Source organism: Scyliorhinus torazame, chromosome 14 (assembly GCF_047496885.1).
Source record: "Scyliorhinus torazame isolate Kashiwa2021f chromosome 14, sScyTor2.1, whole genome shotgun sequence".
NCBI lineage: Eukaryota > Metazoa > Chordata > Chondrichthyes > Carcharhiniformes > Scyliorhinidae > Scyliorhinus > Scyliorhinus torazame.
The window spans coordinates 199080076-199096394 of NC_092720.1; the positions used below are offsets into that span (position 1 = coordinate 199080076).

At 50.0% G+C, this 16319-nt stretch overlaps 1 protein-coding gene across 1 annotated transcript in view; it reads left to right on the forward strand.

Moving 5' to 3' along the window:
- Positions 1–396: 396 nt before the first annotated feature.
- LOC140390335 (cell adhesion molecule CEACAM6-like) overlaps positions 397–16319 on the forward strand; it is a 66553-nt gene continuing 50630 nt past the window's right edge. Inside the window, exon 1 of the mRNA XM_072475408.1 lies at positions 397–546. The gene's annotated coding sequence lies outside the window, so the exon portion shown is untranslated. The remainder of the gene's footprint in view (positions 547–16319) is intronic.

The following is a 16319-nucleotide window of genomic DNA, read 5'->3' on the forward strand; positions in this document are numbered from 1 at the left end:
TGCAATTAAAAGTTTAATAATGGCCATGAAACCATTGCCGATTGTTGTAAAAAATCCATCTGGTTCACTAATGGAAATCTGCTGGCCTTACCTGGTCTGGCCTTACCTGGAGGCTGGTTGGCCAATTGAGCCTGTGAGGACCTCCTGAAAGAGCCCTCTACCGAGGCCCACTTCCCCACCCTAACCCAGCTAACCTGCACATTAAAGACACTCCGGGCCAATTCACCTGGCCTGCATATTTTTGGACTGTGGGAAGAAACCAGAGCAACCTGAGGAAACGGACGCAGACACTGGGAGAAAGTGCTCACCCAAGGCTGGAATTGAGCCCGGGTTTCTGGCGCTGAGTCACTACGACACGCATCATTTTGTATTCTTGCCTCTACTCTGGCATCTGAACCGCACGAAACCTCATGTTGGCGGCTGTTTGGAAGGGATTTAATAAGTCATGACGCACATTAAGTTTGCGGCTTCTAAACACGGTACGCGGAAGTTGCGACCGTCAGTCAGTAGTTGCAAGACGTCGGATGCATTGCCACTCTGGGGAGGGTGAGTACTTTTATTTTCAAACACTTACAGAGCTGGCAAAGGCTGGCCCGGTCTGCAGCCGGTTCGAGCCGCGGTAACCGGCCCCCTTCTGGTTTTAAAGTTACCGGATAGAATGGACATGTGTAACCGAGAGATTCTTCACACAGTCAGGGGATGTGCCCTGCACACAACCGGCTTCACTTCCTGTCAGTAAATGCCCCGCACACAGAATTATTAATCTGTGGGTCAGAGAACATTTCTGAGACACCAATTGTAGTTGTTGTTGATGACGAGGTGATGCAGTAAGAGGATGTCCTGACCTTTCCCAGGGGAATGGCGTTGGCCGGGACGGCTGTATGTGGAGACAATCTGGGAGAGTCTGGAACTTCAGACTGGAATCGGGAACCACATTCATCAGGTGGGATGATGATGATCAAAATGGTTCAAACCCCTGGGGTGGGTCTGGGGGACAGATGGAGGGAGATGACCCACAGACCGGAATGAATGGAACGAAATGGCCGCGCCCGCAATGTTCACCCTGTTGTCGGATTACCAACATTACCCCCCCGCCCCCGCACCCGCACTTGTGTGTGGAACCCAGTGATTTGTTTCCGCAATGCCTTCCGTGTTTTAGCCTCTGCTCTTTAACCAACTCTTTTTTCTGCATTGCACATTACCCATACTCTAACCACCTTCTGGGATTGTGCCCATAGGGGCTGGTTTAGCACACTGGGCTAAATCGCTGGCTTTTAAAGCAGACCAAGGCAGGCCAGCAGCACGGTTCAATTCCCGTACCACCCTCCCCGAACAGGCGCCGTAATGTGGCGACTAGGGGCTTTTCACAGTAACTTCATTTGAAGCCGACTTGTGACAATAAGCGATTTTTCATTACATTTTTTTCATTTGTTTTTTTCCCGCCCTTTATAAGTTCAGAGTTCCCAATTTAATAATAATAATTTTTTATTGTCACAAGTATGAAGTTACTGTGACAAGCCCCTCCCACCTACCCTGCACATCCTTTGGGATGTGGGGGTGAAACCCACGCCAGACACCGGGAGAATGTGCAAACTCCACACAGACAGTGATCCATGGCCGGAATCGAACCCGGGTCCTTGATGCTGTGATGCAGCAGTGCTAACCACGGTGCCATCTTGTCGCCCCAATGAGTGTGTACATTTGCGAGTGTACTTGTGTTTGGATGTCTGTTGCTGTTTATGTCTCTATGCAGTTATATGTTGCATATCATAGAATCATAGATTTTGCAGTACAGAAGGAGGCCATTCGACCCATCGAGTCTGCACCGGCTCATGGAAAGTGCCCACACTTCCACCCCATTCCTGTAACCCAGTAACCCCACCTAACCTAAGGACAATTTAGCATGGCCAATCCACCTCACCTGAACATCTTTTACTGAGGAAACCGGAGCACCTGGAGGAAACCCATGCAGACACGGAGATAAGGTGCTGACTCCGCACAGACAGTGACCCAAGCTGGGAATCGAACCTGGGACCCTGGAGCTGTGAAGCACCTGTGCTAACCACTGTGCTACCGTGCCGCCCATGTGTTTCTGCCAATCTATGTTGTTTGTGGTTTTGTGTGTTGTGTGTATTGGCTTTTCACAGTAACTTAATTGCAGTGTAAATGTAAGCCTACTTGTGACAAAGATTATTATTATATAGAAATGTGGTTGGGTCTGATGAGTAATTGGATTGGATTTGTTTATTGTCACGTGTACCGAGGTACAGTGAAAAGTATTTTTCTGCGAGCAGCTCAACAGATCATTAAGTACATGAAAAGAAAAGAAAATACATAATAGGGCAACACAAGGTACACAATGTAACTATATAAACACCGGCATTGGGTGAAGCATACAGGGGTGTAGTGTTAATCAGGTCAATCCATCCATAAGAGGGCCATTTTGGAGTCTGGTAACAGCGGGGAAGAAGCTGTTTTTGAGTCTGTGCGTGTTCTCAGACTTTTGTATCTCCTGCAGATGGAAGAAGTTGGAAGAGTGAGTAAGCCGGGTGGGAGGGATCTTTGATTATGCTGCCTGCTTTCCCCAGGCAGCGGGAGGTGTAGATGGAGTCAATGGATGGGAGGCAGGTTCGTGTGATGGACTGGGTGGTGTTCACAACTCTCTGAAGTTTCTTGCGGTCTTGGGCCGAGCATTTGCCATACCAGGCTGTGATGCAGCCCGATGGGATGTTTTCTATGGTGCATCTGTAAAAGTTGGTGATGGTTAATGTGGACACGCCAAATTTCCTTAGTTTCCTGAGGAAGTATAGGTGCTGTTGTGCTTTCTTGGTAATAGCATCGTCGTGGGTGGACTAGGACAGGTTTTTGGTGATGTACCCCTAAATTGTTCATTTACGTGCAAACCTTTTCGATCAAACCTAACACTGGGGTTTTTTGGGTGCACTGTCAGCTCTGCTCTTTGTCCCACTTTTAAAAAAATATATATTGTATTCAAGTTTTTCGATCAAACAAAAACAAAACAAGATTTTCCATTTTACAACTTTGAAATAATATGTTCATTGACCGTTTTTTAAATAAATAATATGCTAACTAATCGGGAACTGCCAACAATAAATTAAAAAACAACAGAAATAGTAACTAATAACTAAAATGATAACTTCACAAAATCCGATATAAATAACTAATATATAAACACATATGTAAAACCCTGAGGACCCGAATGAGTCCTCCCCTCCCCCCCCCTCCCCTCCCCCCTGGGTTGCTGCTGCTACCTTTCCTATTTTCCCTTATCGCTCTGCGAGATAGTCGAGGAACGGTTGCCACCGCCTGGTGAACCCTTGAGCCGAACCTCTTAGTGCGTACTTTATCCGCTCCAATTTTATGAACCCTGCCATGTCGTTTATCCAGGCCTCCACGCCCAGGGGTTTAGCTTCTTTCCACATAACTAGAATCCTTCGCCGCGCTACTAGGGACGCAAAGGCCAAAACATCAGCCTCTCTCACCTCCTGCACTCCCGGCTCATCTGCAACCCCGAATATAGCCAACCCCCAGCCTGGTTCGACCCGGACCCCCACCACCGTTGAAATCACTTTCGCCATGCCCACCCAGAACCCATGCAGTGCCGGACATGACCAAAACATGTGGGTGTGGTTCGCTGGGCTTCCCGCGCATCTCCCGCACCTATCCTCCACTCCAAAAAATCTACTTAGCCTTGCTCCAGTCATATGCGCCCTGTGTAGAACCTTGAATTGTATCAGGGTGAGCCTGGCGCACGAGGACGAAGAGTTTACCCTACTTAGGGCATCTGCCCACAGCCCCCCTCAATCTCTTCCCCCAGCTCCTCTTCCCATTTTCCCTTCAGCTCCTCTACCATCGTCTCCCCCTCGTCTCTCATTTCCCTATATATGTCTGACACCCTACCATCACCCACCCATGCCCCCAAAATCACTCTGTCCTGGATCTCTTGCGCCGGGAGCTGCGGGAATTCCATCACCTGTTGCCTCACAAATGCCCTCACTTGCATATAACAAAATGCATTCCCCGGTGGCAACCCATATTTTTCTGTCAGTGCTCCCTGACTCGCGAACGTCCCATCTAGGAACAAATCCTTCAATTTCACAATCCCTGCTCGCTGCCAAGATTTAAATCCCCCATCTATCTTTCCCGGGACGAACCTGTGGTTGTTCCTTATCGGGGACCACACCTACGCACCCGTCACTCCCTTATGTCGTCTCCACTGCCCCCAAATTTTCAAAGTTGCCACCACCACTGGGCTTGTGGTGTATTTTTTCGGGGAGAACGGTAAAGGCGCCGTCGCCAGTGCTTTTAGGCTAGTTCCCCTACAGGACGCCATCTCCAGTCTTTTCCACGCCGCTCCCTCCCCTTCCCTCATCCACTTGCATATCATTGACACGTTGGCGGCCCAATAATAATCACTTAAACTCGGCAGTGCCAGCCCCCCCCCCCACCGTTCCTGCTACGCTGCAGAAACCCCCTCTTCACTCTTGGGGTCTTTCCAGCCCACACAAAGCTCATAATGCTCTTATCCACTTTCTTGAAAAAGGCCTTTGTAATCATTACAGGGAGGCACTGGAACACAAAAAGAAACCTCGGAAGGACCACCATTTTAACCGCCTGCACCCTGCCCGCCAATGACAGGGGCACCATGCCCCACCTCCTAAAGTCCTCTTCCATCTGCTCCACCAATCTTGCCAAGTTAAGCTTATGCAAGGTTCCCCAGTTCCTGGCCATCTGGATCCCTAGATACCGAAAATCCCTTGGTTCTCTCCTCAACGGTAAATCATCTATTCCCCTGCCCTGTTCCCCGGGGTGCATCACAAACAGTTCACTCTTCCCCATATTCAATTTATATCCTGAAAATTCCCCAAACTCCCTGAGTGTCTGCATTATCTCGGGCATCCCCTCCACTGGGTCCGCGACATACAACAACAAATCACCCGCGTATAATGACACCCGATGTTCTTCTCCTCCTCTAAGTACCCCCCTCCACTTCCTAGAACCCCTCAGCGCTATGGCCAGTGGCTCAATTGCCAATGCAAACAGTAACGGGGACAGGGGACATCCCTGTCTTGTACCCCTGTATAGTCAGAAGTGGTCAGATCGTTGCCTATTTGTAGTCACACTTGCCACCGGGGCTCTGTATAGGAGCTGAACCCATCTAATGAACCCCTCTCCAAATCCAAATCTCCTCAACACTTCCCACAGGTAGTCCCACTCCACTCTGTCAAATGCTTTCTCTGCATCCATCGCCACCACTATCTCCGCCTCCCCCTCCGGTGGGGGCATCATCATCACCCCCAACAGCCTCCGTATATTAGTATTCAATTGTCTCCCCATAACAAACCCCGTTTGATCCTCATGAACCACCCCCGGGACACAACCCTCTATCCTCGTCGCCATCACCTTGGCCAAAAGCTTGGCATCTACATTCAAGAGGGAAATAGGCCTGTATGACCCGCACTGCAGCGGGTCTTTGTCTCTTTTCAAGATCAGCGATATCGTCGCCTCCGACATCGTCGAGGGTAGTGTCCTCCTTTCCCTAGCCTCATTAAAGGTTCTCGTCAGAAGTGGGGCCAGCAGGTCCACGTATTTCCTATAGAACTCCACCGGGAACCCATCCGGTCCCGGGGCCTTCCCTGCCTGCATGCTCCCAATTCCTTTTACCACCACCTCCACCTCAATCTGCGCTCCCAGACCTGTCCTCTCCTGCTCCTCATCCTTCGGGAACTCCAACTGGTCTAGGAAGTGCATCATTCCCTCCTTCCCTTCCGGGGGTTGAGCCTTATATAGCCTCTCGTAAAATACCTTAAACACCCCGTTCACCCTCTCCGCTCCCCGTTCCATCTTACCCTCCTCGTCCCTAACCCCTCCGATCTCCCTCGCCGCCCCCCTCTTCTTAAGTTGTTGGGCCAGCAACCGGCTCGCCTTCTCTCCATACTCATACTGCACTCCCTGTGCCTTCCTCCATTGTGCCTCCGCCTTACCCGTGGTCAACAAATCAAATTCCGTGTGCAATCTTCGTCTTTCCCTGTATAGCCCTTCATCTGGAGCCTCCGCATATTGCCTATCTACCCTCAAAATCACCCTCAACAATCTCTCCCTTTCTTTATTCTCTTGTTTCCCCTTATGGGCCCTTATGGAGATCAGTTCCCCTCTGACCACTGCTTTCAGCGCCTCCCAGACCACTCCCACCTGAACCTCTCCATCATCATTGATCTCTAGGCACCTTTCAATACATCCCCTCACCCTTACACATACCCCCTCGTCCGCCAACAGTCCCATATCTAATCTCCAGAGTGGGCGATCTAATCTCCAGAGTGGGCGCTCTTCCTTTTCCTCTCCTACTTCCAGATCTACCCAGCGTGGAGCATGATCTGAAATGGCTATAGCCGAATACTCCGTCCCTGCCACCTTCGGGATCAGCGCCCTTCCCAGGACAAAGAAGTCTATCCGTGAATAAAATTTGTGGACATGGGAGAAGAAGGAGAACTCTTTACTCCTTGGCCTAGTAAATCTCCAGGGATCCACTCCTCCCATCTGCTCCATAAAGTCCTTAAGCACCTTGGCCGCTGCCGGCCTCCTCCCGGTCCTAGATCTGGACCTGTCCAGCCCTGGGTCTAGCACCGTGTTGAAGTCTCCCCCCATTACCAACTTTCCCACCTCCAGGTCCGGGATGCGCCCCAGCATACGCTTCATGAAGTTCCCGTCACCCCAGTTCGGGGCATATACATTCACCAGCACCACCGCCTCACCTTGCAATCTGCCACTCACCATCACGTATCTACCCCCACTGTCCGCCACTATGGTCTTCGCCTCAAACAATACCCATTTCCCCACCAGTATTGCCACCCCTCTATTTTTCGCATCCAAGCCCAAATGGAATACCTGTCCCACCCATCCTTTTCTTAATCTGACCTGATCCGCCAGTTTCAGATGCGTCTCCTGAAGCTTGACCACATCTGCCTTTAGCTTCTTTAGGTGCGCAAGTACCCTTGCCCTCTTAATCGGCCCATTCAGCCCTCTCACATTCCACGTGATCAACCGGGTTGGGGGGCTCTTTACCCCCGCCCCTCGTCGACTAGCCATCCCCTTTTTTAGGCCAGCTCCTCACCCGGTTCCCACGCACCCGCTTATCCCCCCGACGGCGCCCTCCCGTCCCGACCATCCCATCCCGTAACAGCTCCCCCTTAGCAGCAGCAACCCAGTTACCCCCCCCCCCCCACCCCCCCCAGATCCCTCTCTAGCTTAGTTGCTCCCCCCATGTTGCTTCCGGAAGTCAGCAAACTCTGGCTGACCTCTACTTCCCCCGTTTATCCTTAGCCTCCCATTATGTGAGGCCCCCTCCTTCTTGTGCCCCCTTTTCCCGCCTCAATTTCCATAGCGCGGGAACAAAGCCCGCGCTTCCCTCTCGGCCCCGCCCCTAATGGCGCAGCTCCCTCACTCCTTCCCCCTCCCCTTCCCCACCGGCGCCCACATTTCTTCGTGTTCCCCCCCTTCAAGGGGAAAGAAAATTTTCCCCCATCCGATTCCCAGTCCCTTGCCACTACCCCACTACTTCATTACAAAGGTTCTTGCTCCAATCTAGTCCAACTTCTCCTCTTCAATAAATGTCCACGCCTCTTCTGCCGTCTCAAAGTAGTGGTGTTTTCCCTGGTGCGTAACCCACAGTCTTGCTGGCTGCAACATTCCAAACTTGTGGAGCACCGCCTTGGCCCGATTAAAACTTGCCCTCCTTCTCGCCACCTCCGCACTCCAATCCTGATACACGTGGATCACCGCGTTCTCCCACCTGCTGCTCCGTGTCTTTTTCGCCCATCTCAGGACCATCTCCCTGTCTTTGTAACGGTGGAACCTCACCACTATTGCTCGAGGTATTTCTCCTGCCTTGGTCTTCTCGCGAGGACTCGATACGCTCCTTCCACTTCCAGGGGGCCCGTCGGGGCCTCAGCTCCCATTAAGGAATGGAGCATCGTGCTCACATACGCCCCCGACGTCCGCTCCCTCTGCCCCTTCGGGAAGACCCAAGACTCAGGTTCTTCCTCCTCGAGCTATTTTCTAGGGCTTCCAGCCTCTCCATACACCTCTTATGTAGTGCCTCGTGCGTCTCCGTCTTCACCACCAAGCCCTGTATCTCGTCCTCATTTTCGGCAGCTTTTGCCTTCACTCCACGGAGCTCCATCTCTTGGGTCTTCTGCGCCTCCTTTAGCCCCTCAATCACCTGCAGCATCGGGGCCAGCACCTCCTTCTTGAGCTCCTCCACAGATCGCCAAAGGAACTCCTGCTGTTCCAGGCCCCATACCAATCGGCCTCCCTCCGCCGCCATCTTGCTTCTCGCTTCCCTCCTTTGCCGCTGCTCCAGAGGATCCTCTGCAATCTGGCCACTATTATCTCCTCTATCCATTCACATCTGGGGGGACTCCCTTCTATATCGCCTCACAGTGGGTTTAGCCTTCGAAATTTGGGGCTCCCAGTAAGAGCCCAAAAGTCCATTAAAACAGGAGGTGCCGAAACGTGCGACTTAGCTGGTCATCGCCGCACCCGGAAGTCCCTCTTTGTCCCACACTTGACTGGCTCTCGTTGCCACATGGTTGAGGACGTGAACCACAAAGTGAAAATTAGCTTTAACCTGGCTCGGTGGAGAATTGCCACATCCATCATGAGATTCATGTGAAACATTTCATTGATTAAGAAACTCCTCCTTATTTCCCTCTAGTGACGTTCGCCATCTTCTCCAGCAACATACGCTTTTAGTACAAGGTGAGGTGTTGCCAGTCCCTCTGCTTAACAACATAGAGATGTGGGAATCCAGTGCTTTACTGTGGAGGGGGGGGGGGGAGGGGAGAGTCCATCACTGTCACCAGAGCAGCCTGGGTGGGTTTGACAAGAGTCGATAGATGCATTTTTCACCCGTCCTCAGACCCCAGCACTGCTACACTCGAGTTTAAGGCAGATCTGACCACCGGGATCGGAAACACCTCTGGGATAAAACACAGTGAAAGCCTGTAGGCTCCGTATTGCACTCAGCGGTGTCGGCTGATTTTAAATCGGCCTTGTTCGTGAAGCAAGCTGTCCCCATATCTGCTTCTTTCGCTCAGACACACTTTGGTGACACCCCTTATTGGGTTGGAGGAAATTCAACTCCAGTACAGGTGGCCACTCGGCCCATCAAGTCTACACTGACCCTCTGAAGGAGCACCTTACCTCAGCCCACTCCCCTCCCCATAACCCCACCCAACCTGCACCTTTGGACATGAAGGGGCAATTTAGCATGGCCTATCCACCTAACCTGCATATCTTTGGACTGTGGGAGGAAACCCACGCAGACACGGGGAGAAAGTGCAAACTCCACACAGTCATGGGGAATTAAGAGTCCACCACATTGCTGGGGGCCTGGGGTCACGTGGAGGCCTGACCAGTGGCAGATTTCCTTTCCTAAAAGGACATTAATGAACCAGATGGAATTGGTAATGGTTTCATGAGACTTTTAATTCAAGATTTTTACTAAATTCGGTTTCACCATCATCGAATCCGGGTTCCCAGGGCACCACATTGGGTCTCTGTATTACTTGTCAGCGACAATACCACTATGCCACTACCTCCCCATGACAGTGCTTCATCTGTGGCAGAGAACCATAGAATCCCTGCAGTACAGAAGGAGGCCATTTAGCCCATCGAGTTTGTACTGACCCTCCGAAAGAGCTCCCCACCCGACTCCCGGCCCTATTCCCGTAATACTGTAACCCCAACTGACCTGCACGTCCCTGGATACTAAGGGGCAACTTAGCATGGCCAGTCTATCTAACCTGTACATCTTTGGACTGTGGGAGGAACCATTGTAGGGGGACACCGTTTAAAAAAAATAAAGGAGGCTGGATTCTCTGGTTTCTCCCAACCGCATGTTTTCCGGCGGGTAGCCGTTGGCTGGTGTAGGGGTTCTCTGTTCCCGCTGCTTCCATTGAAGCAGCTTCCCATTGAAGCTACCTCACAACGCTGGGACACTTGTAGGTGGGGGTGCGCTGCCGGTGGGAATAGAGAATTCCAACGCTGGGAAATTCTGGCCAACACTTTTCTGCCTTTATTCAATAGGGGCTGAATTAGACGGATTCTTGATTAACATGTGAGTCAAAGACTATTGGGTTGGCATAAATGTAGAGTTGAAAGCACAATCAGAGCAGTCATGATCCTATTGTATAGGGGAGCAGGCTTAAATGGCTGAATATCTTCTCCTGCTCCTAATTTGTATATTGATATGTGTGAAGGTCGGCCAGCTCAAGTCAGCAGAAATAAAATTTTAAAACAATATTGCCAGACATCGGGAATATGAACTGTAAAAGCTTATAGAATTCATAGAATTTACAGAGCAGAAGGAGGCCATTCGGCCCATCGAGTCTGCACCGGCTCTTGGAAAGAGCACCCTACCCAAAGTCAACACCTCCACCCTATCCCCATAACCCAGTAACCCCACCCAACACTAAGGGCACTTTTGGACACTAAGGGCAATTTAGCATGGCCAATCCACCTAACCCGCACATCTTTGGACTGTGGGATGAACCCGGAGCACCCGGAGGAAACCCACGCACACACGGGGAGGATGTGCAGACTCCGCACAGACAGTGACCCAAGCCGGAATCGAACCTGGGACCCTGGAGCTGTGAAGCAATTGTGCTATCCACAATGCTACCGTGCTGCCCTAAAGCTGGAAGCAGTTCTGAGCCAGCATCTGTGGAAAGAGAACAGAGAACATAGAAAATACAGCACAGAACAGGCCCTTTGGCCCATGATGTTGTGCCAAACTTTTGTTCTAGATTAAGAACAAATTAATCTACACCCCATCATTCTACCGTAATCCATGTACCTATCCAATAGCCGCTTGAAGGTCCCTAATGTTTCCGACTCAACTACTTCCACAGGCAATGCATTCCTTGCCCCCACTACTCTCTGGGTAAAGAACCTACCTCTGACACCCCCCCCCCCCCCTATATCTTCCACCATTCACCTTAAATTTAAGTCCCCTTGTAATGGTTTGTTCTACCCGGGGAAAAAGTCTCTGACTGTCAACTCTATCTATTCCCCTGATCATCTTATAAACCTCTATCAAGTCTCCCTTCCTCCTTCTCCGTTCTAATGAGAACAGGCTTAGCACCCTCAATCTTTCCTCGTAAGACCTACTCTCCATTCCAGGCAACATCCTGGTAAATCTCCTTTGCACCTTTTCCAAAGCTTCCATATCCTCCCTAAAATGAGGCAACCAGAACTGCACACAGTACTCCAAATGTGGCCGTAGATAGGTTTTGTACAGCTGCATCGTCACCTCACGGCTCTTAAATTCAATCCCTCTGCTAATGAACGCTAGCACCATAGGCCTTCTTCACAGCTCTATCCACTTGAGTGGCAACTTTCAAAGATCTCTGAACATAGACCCCAAGATCTCTCTGCTCCTCCACATTGCCAAGAATCCTACCGTTAACCCTGTATTCCGCATTCATATTTGTCCTTCCAAAATCGACAACCTCACACTTTTCAGGGTTAAACTCCATCTGACACTTCTCAGCCCAGCTCTGCATCCTATCTATGTCTCTTTGCAGCCAACAACAGCCTCACTTTCCACAACTCCACCAATCTTCGTTTCGTCTGCAAATTTACTGACCCACCCTTCAACTCCCTCATCCAAGTCATTAATGAAAATCAAAAACAGCACGTGGATGAAGGGAAAGCAGTGGATGTAGTGTACATGGATTTTAGGACCCAGAACTGATCCCTGCGGTACACCACTGGTAACTGGGCTCCAGGCTGAATATTTGCCATCCACCACCACTCTCTGACAGTTAGTTATCCAACTGGCCAAATTTCCCACTCTTCCATGCCTCCTTATTTTCTGCATAAGCCTACCATGGGGAACCTTATCAAATGCCTTGCTAAAATCTATGTACACTACATCCACTGCTTTCCCTTCATCCACGTGCTTGGTCACCTCTTCAAAGAATTCAGTAAGACTTGTGAGGCAAGACCTGCCCCTCACAAATCCATGCTGACTATCCCTAAACAAGCAATATCTCCAGATGCTCAGAAATCCTATCCCTCAGGACCCTTTCCATTACTTTGCCTACCACCGAAGTAAGACTAACTGGCGTGTAATTCCCAGGGTTATTCCTATTCCCTTTATTGACATTCGCCACTCTCCAATCCCCTGGTACCGCCCCTGTTGACAGTGAGGACGAAAAGATCATTGCCAATGGCTCTGCAATTTCATCTCTTGCTTCCCATAGAATCCTTGGAAATATCCCGTCAGGCCCGGGGGACCTGTCTGTCCTCACATTTTCACATCTTCCTTCCTAACAAGTATCTCCTCGAGCTTACCAGTCTGTTTCACACTGTCCTCTCCAACAATATGGCCCCTCTCATTTGTAAATACTGAAGAAAAGTACTCGTTCAAGACCTCTCCTATCTGTTCAGACTCAATACACAATCTCCCGCTACTGTCCTTGAGCGGACCTACCCTCGCTCTAGTCATTCTCATATTTCTCATATGTGTAAAAGATCTTGGGGTTTTCCTTGATCCTACCCACCAAAGATTTTTCATGCCCTTTCTTAGCTCTCCTAATCCCTTTCTTCAGTTCCCTCCTGGCTATCTTGTATCCCTCCAGTGCCCCGTCTGAATCTTGTTTCCTCAGCCTTACATAAGTCTCCTTCTTCCTCTTAACAAGACATTCAACCTCTCTTGTCAACCATGGTTCCCTCACTCGACCATCTCTTCCCTGCCTGACAGGGACATGCATATCAAGGACACCTAGAATCTGTTCCTTGAACAAGTTCCACATTTCAATTATGTCCTTCCCTGACAGCCTATGTTCCCAACTTATGCACTTCAGTTCTTGTCTGACAGCATCGTATTTACCCTTCCCCCAATTGTAAACCTTGCCCTGTTGCACGCACCTATCCCTCTCCATTACTAAAGTGAAAGTCACAGAATTGTGGTCACTTTCTCCAAAATGCTCCCCCACTCACAAATCTATCACTTATCCTGGTTCATTACCAAGTACCAAATCCAATATGGCCTCCCCTCTGGTCGGACAATCTACATACTGTGTTAGAAAAGCTTCCTGGAAACACTGCACAAACACCACCCCATACAAACTATTTGATCTAAAGAGTTTCCACTCAATATTTGGGAAGTTGAAGTCACCCATGACTACTACCCTGTGACTTCTGCAACTTTCCAAAATCTGTTTCTCAATCTGTTCCTCCACATCTCTGTTGCTTTGGGGGGCCTATAGAAAACTCCCAACAAGGCGACTGCTCCTTTCCTATTTCTAACTTCAACCCATACTACCTCAGTAGGCAGATCCTCCTCGAACTGCCTTTCTGCAGCTGTTATGCTATCTCTAATTAACAATGCCCCCCCCCCCCCCCCCCCCCCCCACACACCTCTTTTACCACCCTATCTAACCTTATTGAAACATCGAAAACCAGGAACCTCCAACAACCATTTTTGCCTCTCTTCTATCCAGGTTTCCGTGATGGCCATAACATCGTAGTCCCAAGTACCGATCCATGCCTTCAGTTCGCCAACCTTATTCCTGATGCTTCTTGCGTTGAAGTATACACACTTCAACCTCTCCGTGCCTGCAAGTACTCTCCTTTGTCAGTGTTACCTTCCCCACTGCCTCACTACATGCCTTGACGTCCTGAACATCGGCTACCAAGTACCTGAAGCCCTCCCTCCTTCGAGGAGGTCACTAAGATGATTGATGCAGGTAGGGCAGTGGATGTTGTCTACATGGACTTCAGTAAGGCCTTTGACAAGGTCCCTCATGGTAGACTAGTACAAAAGGTGAAGTCACACGGGATCAGGGGTGAGCTGGCAAGGTGGATTCAGAACTGGCTAGGCCATAGAAGGCAGAGGGTAGCAATGGAGGGATGCTTTTCTAATTGGAGGGCTGTGACCAGTGGTGTTCCACAGGGATCAGTGCTGGGACCTTTGCTGTTTGTAGTATATATAAATGATTTGGAGGAAAATGTAACTGGTCTGATTAGTAAGTTTGCAGACGACACAAAGGTTGGTGGAATTGCGGATAGCGATGAGGACTGTCTGAGGATACAGCAGGATTTAGATTGTCTGGAGACTTGGGCAGAGAGATGGTAGATGGAGTTTAATCCGGACAAATGTGAGGTAATGCATTTTGGAAGGGCTAATGCAGGTAGGGAATATACAGTGAATGGTAGAACCCTCAAGAGTATTGAAAGTCAAAGAGATCTAGGAGTACAGGTCCACAGGTCATTGAAAGGGGCAACACAGGTGGAGAAGGTAGTCAAGAAGGCATACGGCATGCTTGCCTTCATTGGACGGGGCATTGAGTATAAGAATTGGCAAGTCATGTTGCAGCTGTATAGAACCTTAGTTAGGCCACACTTGGAGTATAGTGTTCAATTCTGGTCGCCACACTACCAGAAGGATGTGGAGGCTTTAGAGAGGGTGCAGAAGAGATTTACCAGAATGTTGCCTGGTATGGAGGGCATAAGCTATGAGGAGCGATTGAATAAACTCGGTTTGTTCTCTCTGGAACGAAGGAGGTTGAGGGGCGACCTGATAGAGGTCTACAAAATTATGAGGGGCATAGACAGAGTGGATAGTCAGAGGCTTTTCCCCAGGGTAGAGGGGTCAATTACTAGGGGGCATAGGTTTAAGGTGAGAGGGGCAAGGTTTAGAGTAGATGTACGAGGCAAGTTTTTTACGCAGAGGGTAGTGGGTGCCTGGAACTCGCTACCGGAGGAGGTAGTGGAAGCAGGGACGATAGGGACATTTAAGGGGCATCTTGACAAATATATGAATAGGATGGGAATAGAAGGATACGGACCCAGGAAGTGTAGAAGATTGTAGTTTAGTCGGGCAGTATGGTCGGCGCGGGCTTGGAGGGCCGAAGGGCCTGTTCCTGTGCTGTACATTTCTTTGTTCTTTGTTCTTTGTACACCATTCCTGCAGCCACGTGTTCGAATGCACTCTCTCCCTATTCCTAGCCTCGCTATCATGTGGCACCGGCAGCAAACCAGAGATGACAACTCTGTCTGTCCTGGCTTTTAACTTCCAGCCTTACTCCCTAAACTCGTTTGTTACATCCACACCCTTTTTCCTACCCACGTCGTTGGTACCAATGTGCACCACGACCTCTGGCTGCTCCCCTCCCCCTTAAGGATCCTGAAGACACGATCCGAGACATCCCTGACCCTGGCACCCGGGAGGCAACATACCATCCGAGAGTCTCGCCGAGAGAACCGCCTGTCTGTACCTCTTAATTATTGCGTCCCCTATTACTAGTGCTCTCCTAATCTCCCCCCTTACCTTCTGAGCCCCAGAGCCGGACCTCATGCCAGAGACCCGGTCACTGCAGCCTACCCCTGCTAGGTAATCCCCGCCCAATAGTATCCAAAACGGTATATTTATTGTTGAGAGGAACGACCACTGGGGATCCCTGCACTGACTGCTTCCTCCTCTTCCCACCTCTAACTGTTATTCAGCTACCTTTGTTCTCCGGTGTAACTATGTCCCTGCAGCTTCTATCTATCCATCACCCTCTCAGCTTCCCGAATGATCCTGAGTTCATCCAGCTCCAGTTCCCTAACACGGCCTGTGAGGAGCTGGAGATGGCTGCACTTCCCACAGGTGAAGTCAGCAAGGACACCGGTGGTCTCCCTTACCTCGAACATTCGGCAGAAGGAACATTCCACTGCCCTAGCTGCCATCACCTCTACTTAGTCTCCCGGTTTAAAAAAAAAAGAAGAAAGGAAGTAAATAGCTTACATGCTCACAGCACTGAGTCTTTTTTTTTAGGTTAGAGGAGGAGGGAGGGTGGGAGACACTACACGTGTAGTGTCTCGGGTTTCCTCTCCATTCAAATTTATTGGGTAATACAAACCTTCCCAGGTATCCCCACGGCCGACTTCTGGTTTCCTGCTGCTCTGAGGGGGAAAACAAAGTCCGAAAAAGTAAGTTTAAAAATCAAAAACTCAGCTTACCTTCCAGCTCTCCCCTCCAAAAATCGCTCCCCTCTCTGCCCGCTCCGCTGGAAGAATGAGATACTGGAAGAATCGGAGATACAACGTTTCGTCTTCAAAAGGTCTCTTCAAAAAAAGTCTTGCGTTGTTTGGCAGCTTAATTTTTTCTGACATTGGCGAATTTCGAAACAGCCCAGACCTGATTCAGAAACACCAGTGAAGAATTTCGCCCAGGGCAGGGAGGGCCAAGGTTGGCATCAGCACCTGGATTCCCTGGAATTGGATTTTTGAGTTTAAGGCTGCCTCTA